General features: G+C 43.6%; 1 protein-coding gene and 1 long non-coding RNA gene across 5 annotated transcripts in view; one reads left to right on the forward strand and one right to left on the reverse strand.

The window, feature by feature from the left end:
* LOC147140387 (junctophilin-1-like) overlaps positions 1 to 12277 on the reverse strand; it is a 61936-nt gene that overhangs the window by 43970 nt on the left and 5689 nt on the right. The window lies entirely within an intron of this gene.
* The window catches only part of LOC147140388 (uncharacterized), a 33054-nt gene that overhangs the window by 4331 nt on the left and 16446 nt on the right, over positions 1 to 12277 (forward strand). The window contains exons 2-3 of one of the 2 annotated variants that reach the window (XR_015088504.1): positions 1351 to 1514; positions 2817 to 3025. This is a non-coding gene — a long non-coding RNA (uncharacterized LOC147140388). Of the gene's footprint in view, positions 1 to 1350; positions 1515 to 2816; positions 3026 to 12277 lie in introns of those variants that run through there. The other variant, XR_015088503.1, reaches the window with a different exon arrangement.

The raw sequence follows: 12277 nt of genomic DNA on the forward strand, positions 1-12277 counted from the left end.
AAGCTAATACAGTATCGGGGGCTCGGTTCCCTCTCAATACAGATCTGTGCGCTCCTGTGGCCATCAGAGAGCGACACCACACCCGAGTTGCCCCGAACAGTTATAAAAAACAATATGCAAATCAAACACACCAAAAACACTAGCCACTATCATTTCATTAGTTACATGGTATCTGCAATATATTTCTTCAGATGCTGATTGGTTCTCTTTCCCCGCCGTCTGAGATGACGCCTTTTCTTGTGCACATGACTCGCTTGGTTGTAGCTCCTGAAAACACCAAGTTATCTGCATTCCAAGAGGCCAGGGCCTTCAGAGAAACTGTGGCTCGCCTTTGTCTCCCTGTTTTTTCACTGGCGGCACCTGGTACCATCAAACCTCCCACACATTGTGTTCCGCTGATACATCCGCTCCCCTGAAACTGCAACCTTGAAACACCTCTACTTCTACCCATTTGTAATGCAACTTTGAATCATTAATAAATGGTTAAAATACATTTATATATCTTCACAAACTAATAATAAAACCCTTCACTAGCCATACATGTATATGTCTTCACAAACTAATAATAAAACCCTTCAATGGTGAGGTGGTGGGCCACCCCCGCCCGCTCCAGCTTGTCTCCCAATAGAGTGGGCTGGATGGTGTTGAGGCTGAGATGAAATTTAGCTGCCTCGTGACCACGTCACACGCATGAGGGCTGATTAGTGGACCGGACTAAAATCCTTAGTCTGACCCTTTTTTTCCCCAAACGTGTCAGCCCCCGCCCTTGGCCCCAAAAATGGGCGTCCGGCCGGGCCAGAGGCCCGGACCGTTCCGCCCCCAGGACGGACTGCCCAGCTCTGCTAAAATATGCACCATTCTTTTAAATTTAGATTCTTTGTTGCATTCCCTTTTCCAACAATACCTGTTTTGTGAAGACTGACCCAGTAGTTCCTGAGATATAAGGGTTCAAAGGAAGGTGGTCTCCCCCCTTTTTGTTGAACTAATTAAAATACAGTGGGCTGTAGCGCCAAACCCCTGCTCTGATTGACCTAAAATTTTAGTGTTGTGCTATCACTATTAACAAGTACAGACATTTTCATTAAAATAAAATTCACTTGGGTACAATGTTCAGATTTTTTGGGTGATTTGAAATGGAATGACCCTGCTCCTGTTTTCAATGCATACAATGCTTGTTTGAGTATAATGCGTTATGTATGTATATTTATTTACATATTAACCTTTTTGGTTGTGGTTTTCTGTTGACAATCTTGGTGAAATTATTTATATTCAAGACTGTCTTGTGTGTGTGTTTGATCGTGGGGCATTGACTATACTCTATGGAAACGCTTTGCTCTTCCTGTACCGTAGGTGGCGGTATGCAAAGAGCTGTAATCCGCCCTTGAACCGAGAAGAAAGAGGGCAAGAAGACAAAGAGGAAGAACACAAGTTTTTATAAACAGAAGTTGGAGTGCGCTATTTGGATAAGATTTTATTTACCCTTGGTCACAATGTGAAGGTAGATTCTGGTTTAGGTAAGCCATTTTGAACTTTAAAATACATCTTTTTTTTAGTTTTAGGAGTAAAAAAAATCTGCAAGCAGCCACCAGTTCAATAAGTGTTTGTGAAACGGACTGACAGACTTCTGGGACTAACTGACGGACCACCTGACGGATTGACCGTCTAACGATCACAGCTTGGTTCGGCTTGAAAAAAATGATGGACTGAAAAAATGACGCATGGGTAACCATGCCACTGGCGGATGGTGGACTGGCAAAATTTAGTAAAATGAACACCTCTGATAAATACATTTACAATAAATAAATCAAACTCGCAATATTACAAAACATGTCAAGTCAACAACCTGCACCTTTATGCACTGTACTTTAGTCACATCAGAAGTTAACATATATGCAACACAGTGTTTTAACCATGTAGTCTACAGCAGAGTAAAGTGAATTTACAATCTCAGAAAAGTGGTCTTTTAGTCATAACTAGCAAATTACAATAAAAAATAAACTCTCACAACCTGAGAAAAGTAGTCTGAGACTGAAAGGATTTCAAACATTTTCTTTCTTTAAAAATGTAAACAGTTAAACTACCTGTAGTGCTTTTAAACACTGAAATTCAGCTCTTAAATACGAATTTACCCAATATACTCCTTCCGTAACACAGGAGGAGATTGACAAAGGAGCGAGGTGGTACGAGGTACAAATGTTTTGCGGTCATGTCATCATCTCTCCTCGATGTCAACATTTTATGGAGATGTAGGGCTGGGTGATATTTCAATATCAATATGTATCGCGATAGACAAGTGCTTGATATCAATAGAAAATGCCTTTGATAAAATGTAGGATATAAAAAAAAAGTAAAAATACATCAACGCAGACATGTGTATTGTAGGCACCTATGCTGCCTCCAAACATGAAGAATAAGCAGTTAAAGGGACAATGTGTAGAATGTATTAAAAGGGCCAGGTTCTTTCTTATTCCTGTTGTTATAGCACCCTCTGGTGGTTAGCCTGTAATTTAATTTTAGCTAGGCATGTTTTGGTCACCGATATCAGGACCCGCGATGACTACCAGACGAAAGTCATCGTAACACGTTTAAACATTCCATCCAAGTCGATCCAACTTATAAGGTTTGCGTGCATTAACATGTAAGTGACTCAATATAAAGTGTCTCTTTTGTGATAACGGTTTGTGGACATTTCAGTTGATATTGCTCGTACTGTTTTGAAATTTGTGTATGGTTACGACCGCAGCAAATTGGTGTCGCGTTGACGAGGCATTTCATTGCAGCCGCTCATGTTTTTTCACTTGTATTTTGTTCTACAGAAACCACACCCATATCCAAGCAATTTAAGATTGAAGAGGCAAAACTTTTCTGATTATTGCTCACCTGGACAGTATTATGTTCTAACCGGACATTCTGCAGCGGTTATCAGTCTCATAAACCTCTGAAACTCAGCCATACCAGCAAAGATTTTTCATGGTCCTTCAAGCCGGATTGATAATTACCGCAGACAACGATGTCCTCCCACGAAGAAGAGCAAAAGAGACCTAAACGTTTAACTCATCCTCCTCACTACCTAAAAGACCATGAAAGACTCAACATACTCAACTAATGGAGCCCGGAAATGAACAAGGATTGTCTGAAGATGGGTCAGCGGAAGAAACCATCATTTCCTATTCTGTAAATGGTCAGTCAATACAATCACTAAATCATCAGGAAGCAGAACAGCTGAGTGGTGAAAACAGCATTAAAATGGAGTCATCACGCCATAGACTTCGTGAGTGTTCAAGTCCATGCCAACACCGACGTGAGTCTCCAAGTCCACGTCAACATTGTCGTGAGTCTTCAAGTCCACGTCAACATCGTCGTGAGTCTTCAAGTCCACGTCAACATCGTCGTGAGTCTTCAAGTCCACGTCAACATCGTCGTGAGTCTTCAAGCCCACGTCATCATCGTCGTGAGTCTTCAAGTCCACGACATCATCGTCATAAGTATGCCTACACCTGCTCGGCGCCTCTCACCCTGGGCAACTCCAGAGTGGAAGAGTGCCCAACCCCTCTCGAGAGGACTGGTACTAGAGCCCAAGCTGTGTGTGGAGGTGAGCCCGACTATATCTAGTCGGAACGTCTCAGCCTCACACACAAGCTCGGGCCCCTTCCCTGCCACAGAGGTGACATTCCATGTCCCAAGAGCTAGTTTTTGTTTCCGGAGATCGGCCCGCCAAGGTCCCTGCCTTCTGCCGCCGCTCAGCTCACACGGCACCAGACCCTTTTGGCCCCTCCCACAGGTGGTGAGCACATGGGAAGGGGGACCCACGTTTCCTTTTCGGGGCTGAGCCCGGCTGGGCCCCCATGGGTGCAAGCCCGCCCACCAGGCGCTCGCCAACGAGCCCCACCTCCAGACCTGGCTCCAGAGGGGGGCCCCGGTGACCCGCGTCCATGTGGGGAAAAACTTGGTCTATAAATTTAATTCATCATTAGGGTCTTTTGAGCCATGCTTGGTCTGGTCCCTCACCTAGGACCTGTTTGCCATGGATGGCCCTGCCAGGGGCATAAAGCCCCAGACAACTTAGCTCCTAGGATCATTGGGACACGCAAACCCCAACACCACGGTAAGGTGACGGCACCTGGAGGGGCCGTATCGGATGGAGGGTTTGATGGGAACATCTGGCAGAAATCCCTGTCAGAAGGAGTTTCAGCTCCCTCCTCCGGCAGAACTTTGCTCACGTCCCGGGGGAGGCGGGGGACATTGAGGGTGAGTGGACCATGTTTCGTGCCTCCATTGTTGAGGCGGGCGATCGGAGATGTGGCCACAAGGTGGTCGCACCTGTCATGGTGGCAATCCCCAAACCCGCTGGTAGACACCAGTGGTAAGGAATGCTGTCCAGCTGAAGGAAGAGTCCTATCGGGCCTTTTTGACTCTGGAGGCAGCTGACAGGTACCAACCGGCCAAGCAGAATGCAGCTTTGGCGGTTGCTGAGGCAAAAACTAGGGTGTGGAAGGAGTTTGATGAGGCCATGGAAAATGACTTTGAGACGGCTTCAACTAAATTCTGGTCCACATCCGGCATCTCAGGAAAGGAAATCAGTGCACCATCAACACTGCATATAATGGGGATGGGGTGCTGCTGACCTTGACGTCGTGGGTCGGTAAGGAGAATACTTCAAAGACCTCCTCAATTCCACCGACACACCTTCCACTGAGGAAGCAGAGCCTGCAGACTACGAGGTGGGCTCTCCTATCTCTGGGGTTGAAGTAACAGGGGTAGTTAAAAAGCTCTTCGGTGGAAAAGCCACGGGGGGGGTGACATCTGCCCGGAGTTCCTAAAGGCTCTGGATGTTGTGGTGCTGTCATAGGTGACACGCCTCTACCACATTGGGGACAGTCCGTCGGAAGATCGAATCTCGGATTCAGGAGGAGCAATGTGGTTTTCATCCAGGCTGTGGACAGTGGACCAGCTCTACACCCTCAGCAGGGTCCTCGAGGGTACATGGGAGTTCGCCCAACTAGTCTACATGTGTTTTGTGGACCTGGAGAAGGCGTTCGACCGTGTTCCTCGGGGAGTTCTGAGGGGGTGCTTCAGGAGTACGGGGTACCGAGCCCCCCTATAAGTGGTGATGTCAGAGCATGAGCCGCATTGCCGGCAGTAAGTCGGATTCGTTTCCAGTGAGGGTTGGACTTCGCCAAGGCTGCCCTTTGTCACCGATTCTGTTCATAACTTATGGACAGAATTTCTAGGCGCAGCCGAGGTGTCGAGGGAGTCCGGTAAGGTGGCCTCAGTATTGCATCTCTGATTCTTGCGGATGATGTGGTACAGTTGGCTTCTTCAAGCCTCGATCTCCAACTCTCACTGGAGATGTTCGCAGCCGAGTGTGAAGCAGTTTGGAATGAAAAACAGCACCTCCAAATCTGAGACCATGGTCCTCAGTCGGAAAAGGGTGGTGTACCCTATGGGTCAGGGATGAGAATCTGCCCCTAATGGAGGAGTTCAAGATCTTGGGGTCTTGTTCGCGAGTGAGGGTAGGATGGAACGGCAGATCGACAGGTGGATCGTGCAGCATCCGCTGTGATGCGGACTCTGTATCGGTCTATTGTGGTGAAGAAGGAGCTGAGCTGAAAGGCGAAGCTCTCGATTTCGCCTTTCAGCTCAGCTCTCGATTTACCGGTCGATCTACGTTTCTACTCTCACCTATGATCAGGAGCTGTGGGTCATGACCGAAAGGACAAGATCTAGGATACAAGCGGCCGAAATGGGTTTTCTCCGCCGTCACCCAAGATAGGGTGAGAAGTTCGGCCATCCGGGAGGGACTCGGAGTCGAGCCGCTCCTCCATGTTTAGAGAAGCAAGCTGAGATGGTTCGGGCATCTGATTAGGATGGCCCTGCACGCCTGCCTGGTGAGGTGTTCCGGGCATGTTCCCCCGGCAGGAGGCCCAGAGGACGACCCAGGACACCCTGGAGAGACTATGCTTCCCGGTTTGCTTGGGAACGCCTTGGGTTCCCTCTGGAAGATCAGGAAGATGTTGTTGGAGAGAGGGAAGTCTGGGCTTCCCTACTGAAGCGTCTGCCGCCGCGACCCAACCTTGGATAAGCGTAGACAATGGATGGACGGATGGACCTCCAGGACTGAGGGAAGCACTGTTCCGCCGATGGGAACTCCCAGCTCTGTGCAGATGACACACAGCTATATTTATCAATGTCCCCAAATGACACCAGTTCAATCAGCCTATTGTGTCACTGTCTACAACAAATTAACTGGATGAACCAAAATTTCCTTCTGCTAAACCAAAACAAAACGGAGGTAACCATTTTCGGCAAAAAAGAAAAAAAGAGGATTGCTTCTTGAAAACACCTGTCGTCACTGTCTTTATAAACCAAAGACCAAGTCTGAAATATTGTGGTGCTGATAGACTCAGACCTGACTTTCAGCAATCATATCAAATCAATCACTAAAACAGCCTTTTTACCAGCTGAAAAACATCTCCAGACTAAAGGGTTGCATGCTCCTAGAAGACCAGGAGAAACGTATCAATGTTTTCATCTCCAGTAGACTTTATTATTGTAACGGTCTTCTGACTGGACTCCCTCAAACGAGCATCAAACAGCTGCAGCTCATTCAGAACGTTGACGCTTGGGTTCTTACTAGAACAAAGAGATCGGAACATATTACTCCAGTCCTAAAGGCTTTACACTGGCTCCAAATTAACTGTACAATAGATTTGAAAATTTTGCTGCTAGTCTATAAATCACTGAATGGTTTGGGTCCTGTATACATTAAAGGGTCACTTGGATGATCTTAACATTGGCACTTATATAATAGGTTTGCATGTAAAAATGACATCAGTACTAAAATGCCCCCCTAAAGACTTTGTAGTGATTTAAGTTTTTTTGTGATTAGATTTACGACAAATTGGCCCGCCCCCTATTGGAGCTCGGCTTGTTCTTTTTTCGGTCTCAGCGGTCTACGTCACAGGAGGGAGCCAAGCGTGGTAATATTGCTCGCTTGGTCAGTTCTGTTGTCTAAAACAGCGACCGATTGCCACCAAAATGCAAATGCACATTACTACTCTTGTCCACTTCAACCTGTGAAAATATAAAAGTGTTCTGCACAATAGTTTGGATCTATTGACAGCAAACGTGAGCTCATCTTGATTACCTCCACAAAATCAAAAATACCGTGGCGATCGCTTCTCCACTTACACAGGATGAAGCGGACAAGAGCATGAATGCGCACACGAACCCCAACTGGTTATTTTTCTGACATTTAACTATGCTAAACTTGTGTCAACTCTCAGGAGGCAGTCGGCGACTGGCAGCGGGAAGCAATCAGGCAAGCATGGATCTTTATCCCCCCCTTCCCTCCGGGCTAACAGTAGGATAACGGCACGGCTAATAGCAACTAGCTTCAGGCCGTTAAAAAAAAAAGTAGCACAACAACATTAGCTCCTTACTGTCCGCCCTTACTGACCGCATGCAGCCGCCAGCTTCGGCGTGAGTGAAGTCTCGTGAGAGTGAGGTAAGACCTCATTGAACAAGTGTCAATGTTCAGCGAACAAAAAGTTCCAGCAAGGAGGGTGACTGCACAAGCCGAATGTGGCCGCATTGGAACGTACCATTTCAGCTGTTACGTTCCAAATTGGACGGCTTGTTGTAGGTCGAAAAACTGGGGCTATTCCTCATCCAAATAAATGTGCACGTCTACTCATTGCCACTTCAGCCTCTGTAAATATCCTGACTGGTGTTTAATGCCTCGCCTGTCCTAACCATGATCAGCAAAGAAGCAGTGTTTATTTATTTATTTATTTTAGTAAAGAAGCAGTGTGCACTCGTCCCAGCATAAATCAATGTAGCTCTGCTCATTTCCACATTTCCTCATTCTCATATAAATCAGACACGGAGAGGTTAATCCTTTTTATATGTTGAAGTGGTCATTAGTAGGGATGTCCACATAAATTTTGGTGCCAATTGATCACTGTTTTTGGACGTTATAAGCAATGAAAGTACAATGATTTCCAATGGAGAGTTTGTAATCGGTCCCCCCAGTGACTCCGACCGAACAAGGATAGAACGGTCGGGAACGCGGCCATTTTCCTCATTAAAAAGAGGCGTTATTCATAGAGTCACTTATTTCCTAATTTCTCCCAAATTTATTGATAAAATAGAAAATGACAACTCTTTTCATTTTCCCGATCAAAAAAATATATATAATGAACTTGTTAGTGAAAAAACCCCATCCCCAACAATCCCTTTGATGAAATGCTGATTGAATATAAACCCTGTAGGACTCTGACATCTGCAGATGTGGGTCAATTAGTGGAACTCAGAGTTCCGAGAGTAAACATGGTGAAGCTGCATTTAGCTGTTATGTTGCGCACCAATGAAATAAGATGCCAACAGAAGTGTGAAGTCAGCCCCAAGTGTAAATGCTTTTAAATCCAGGTTAAAAACTTTGCTTTTTTCCTCATACCTTTAAGGTCCTCTAAATAATTTTAAATATTTTTTTCTTTTATACATATTTTAGAAGTCCGCTGATAGTGTAGTGGTACACACGCCCGAGTTGTGTACGGGCAGCGTGGGATCGATTCCCGCTCAGTGACGGTGTCTGTGTGTGCCCTGCGACTGGCTGGCAACCAGTTCGGGGTGTAGTCTGCCTTCGCCCGTTGACGGCTGGGACAGGCTCCAGCAACTCCCCGCGACCCTGTATAGGATAAGCGGTTTGGAAGATGACATGACATGACATGACATATTTTAGAAACCCACTTTTATTTCTTTACTTTACTTTTAAATGTTTTAAAGGATTTCTGCTCATGTGTTGTAATGTAATGTAATGTGTAAATGTAATTTTGCTAATTACTTTTGTGTTCTCTACTTTGCTTTTGAATGTTGTTAACTGTTGTTTTTTAAATGCTTGTAGCTGTTGCCTTGACTTGTGTTAAGCACATTGAGTTGCCTTGTGTATGAAATGTGCTATATAAATAAAACTGCCTTGCCTTGCTTATTGGGTGGCGAAGCACATTTAAGTTTGCGTTTAACTGGTAAATTCAGATAAAAGAATATGATATAATCCCATCGGAAAATGATTGTGTGTCTTTGCGATATGCATATCGCATAAGGCAATATCACAATATTGATATTTTTCAATATATTGTGCAGCCCTAATATAGACGTCTACTAAAGATGTCACATTCACAAACGTAATACGTAATGATGTTTGTCACAAGTATAGGGTAGGGCTGCCACAAACGGTTATTTTGCTAGTCGACTCATCACCAACAGTTATCGCGATTAGTCAACTAATCAGATCATATGTAAATCGCGGCATACTTGCACCAGTTAGCAGCTACTCTTATATGACCATCGATATCTTACAGCTACAATAATCTAAGGTATGGACAAATTAATAATCAGTGTTATTATAATCAATTTTGATTAATCGTCACACCCCTAGTGTTTGTAGTTAAATTGAATTTGTTTGCCTGACTTTGGTGCAGGCAAGTGTCTGTTCAGTTCCTACTCAAAGACAGTGCAGATGTGAGAGTTAACCTTTTTCTGTTTTTATGCGTGCTCTGCGATTGACTGACGACCAATCCAGGATTTGTCCCCTCTGGCACATGAGGTTTGTTGGGGAGGAAAATAGTTGTGCAGGATCTGATTAAGACTTTTTGGTGGTGGCCCTGTCAGAGGCGGTACTGGCCCTTTGGAGTCATTATAATGCTTGAGGTTTTAGTTATTTAATATTTAGCATCTCACAATTGCATTCATGGCTATGACTTTTTATTAACCTCACTAAAATGAAGGCACTGCATTTACACACATTAATATTAATGCTTCAGTAATTACTCAATGACAAAAATATTATAAAATTCATATTGCACTGACATTCCAATGTACAATGCACAAGCACAATTTTACTTAGTTTACTTAATGGCAGTGGTTCCCAAACGGTGCCACTGACCATGTGAAGACAGTTTGCGGGGCTGGCATAGTAACAGATTGAAACAAGTACCCAGCAATGGGGGACTCGAGTCTTATGACTTGACTTGAGTTGCTATTTTTAGGACTTGAGACTTGCTTGCCAAAAAACACAGGAATGACTTGACTTGACTAGACTTTGGAGTTGGTATCCAAGTAACTTGACTCGACTTAGACTTGGACCTCATGACTTGACAAGTCATCCTCTTTATAGTTTTAAATTTGCATTTGAACACAATTTGCCTTTTTAGGAAGGAATGTAAGAAAAAAACAGGGTGTTTAGTTCATTCACGCCAACCTGGCAACCTAGTCATCGTCACTTGTTAGATAAGAAAAACAATCCTCTTATTTATGTTAAGGGTATTAAAATTCAAGAAAATAATGGGACAGACAAATCAAGGGATTTTTTGTTTTAAAACAAATAAAATGTGTGATTACAAGTTAAGTATGAAAAATGGAATTAACTACGATTAAATATTTGAATCGATTAACAGCACTATTTTGAACATTGTACAGCTAAGTAACATTACATGGGATGGGATGGTTTGTGTGAAAACTGTCCGCACCGTTTGTACAAGGCCCGTGCAGGGCGCGTCATCGCTGACGTCGCTACCGGGGTAGTGCCATGCTGGGAGCTTGTAGATTCTATACATCAAAACATAAGACACCGGTGTTACCAGAATTTTGCTAGCATTGAGCACTATAGTCTATACAGAGTATTTCTCTGGTTGCGAGCGTATCCGTCATATTTGGTGTGGCCGCGCCCCCCCTAAACTACGTCAACTTCACAAAATTCGACACCCTACAAAGTGCACAAAGTTAATGCCTTTCGTTTGCCCATTAAAACACTCGAATTAGATTTGGGTAACAGATTGGCACTTGAAACAAAGTATGTAGTTTTTGAATCTGACAATTAATGTATACACATTTACACCCTCATTCAGCATATTTCAGCATTTATCACCACATTAACAATGTACCACTCATATAAGCGTTTGTATCAAAAATAGGGTGCATTCTTCTAAATAATTTAAGTGTAGATATTCATGTTATAAATTAATTCTTTTTCATTTCATTTTTATTGCTTTAAATGTTCATTACATTTTTAGAGATTTAATGTAATTTTTGTAGTAGGATCAGTGAAATTATCTTTTTTTTTATCACTCTAACATGTTTTACTGAGCAAGTTTTTATGACTTGACTTATGAGTTGCTTGAACGAAGTAATGACTTGCTTGAAATTAGGTGGCGAGTTGACTTGCTTGATTTTTTTTTTTCCACAGTGACTTGGGACTTTCTTAAGACTAGATGGTTACGACTTGAGACTTACATGTGCCTTACTCCCACCTCTGCAAATATCGCTCGCCATTAGTAACAACGCTTCAACATGACCGGTCTCATGCCATTTTCGACAGGAGCGGCTGAAAATGGTGACAGCAGCCAGACTCTCTGCCATTTTCCATGTTAAGTGTTTATGAAAGTAACAACACAGCTAGTGCAATAAAGTGTCATGATGTTGGTGGCATCCTAAATCATCTACAATGAATAAACTCATCTTTAGCCCTTGTTGTAATATGGCAAAGCGACACTGCATCGCTGCCCTTATATTTCTTGGTCCTGCTGCCGCTTGTATGAATCGAGCAGCGAACAGGTTAGCTGAGGCTACGGTATGAGGCTGTTGATTTTTGCAATACAGAGATTATTGCAATATTTCACACCTACCTAAAAATTACATACATTTTTTTAATGTATTCTTAGCTAACTGTAATCTTCTTCTTTTCCTTTCGGCTTTTCCCTTCAGGGGTTGCTACAGCGAATCAATTGCCTCCATCCAACCCTGTCTCTTAGCTAACTGTAATAACTTATATATATTTTCTAAAAGTTATTTAGTGTTAAAATATGAGCAGCAGCAATATACCGTTGTATAACAGTGCTAAAAATGAATCGAGATTGCAAAAGAGGCACATTCCACTGTAAGAAGGCAGGTTTCATGTAACCATGTTGATAAAAGGAGCCCTCCTAAACGTTTGTTGGAGATATAGCACCATAATGGTGGGGCCGTATATTTAATTGCCAGTTGAAGCTGATCTACTTATTTACGTTTACAGTACCAATATGCCAATGGTCTTTAAATGTAGCTTTCATACATAGGAAGGCTTCTCAAACTGACCGTACGTAATAGGGCATAACAACTTGAAGACAGTACGTAGTGGGACGGAAAGCATATTAATTCCCTGGCATCTCACACTCGCCGCCTATAACTCTTCTAAATCTTAACCAAGTGTTTAATTTTCCCTACAATGACCATCGTGGCA

The sequence above is a fragment of the Filicampus tigris genome, chromosome 10 (genome assembly GCF_054856515.1).
Source record: "Filicampus tigris isolate MCC_2025a chromosome 10, RoL_Ftig_1.0, whole genome shotgun sequence".
NCBI lineage: Eukaryota > Metazoa > Chordata > Actinopteri > Syngnathiformes > Syngnathidae > Filicampus > Filicampus tigris.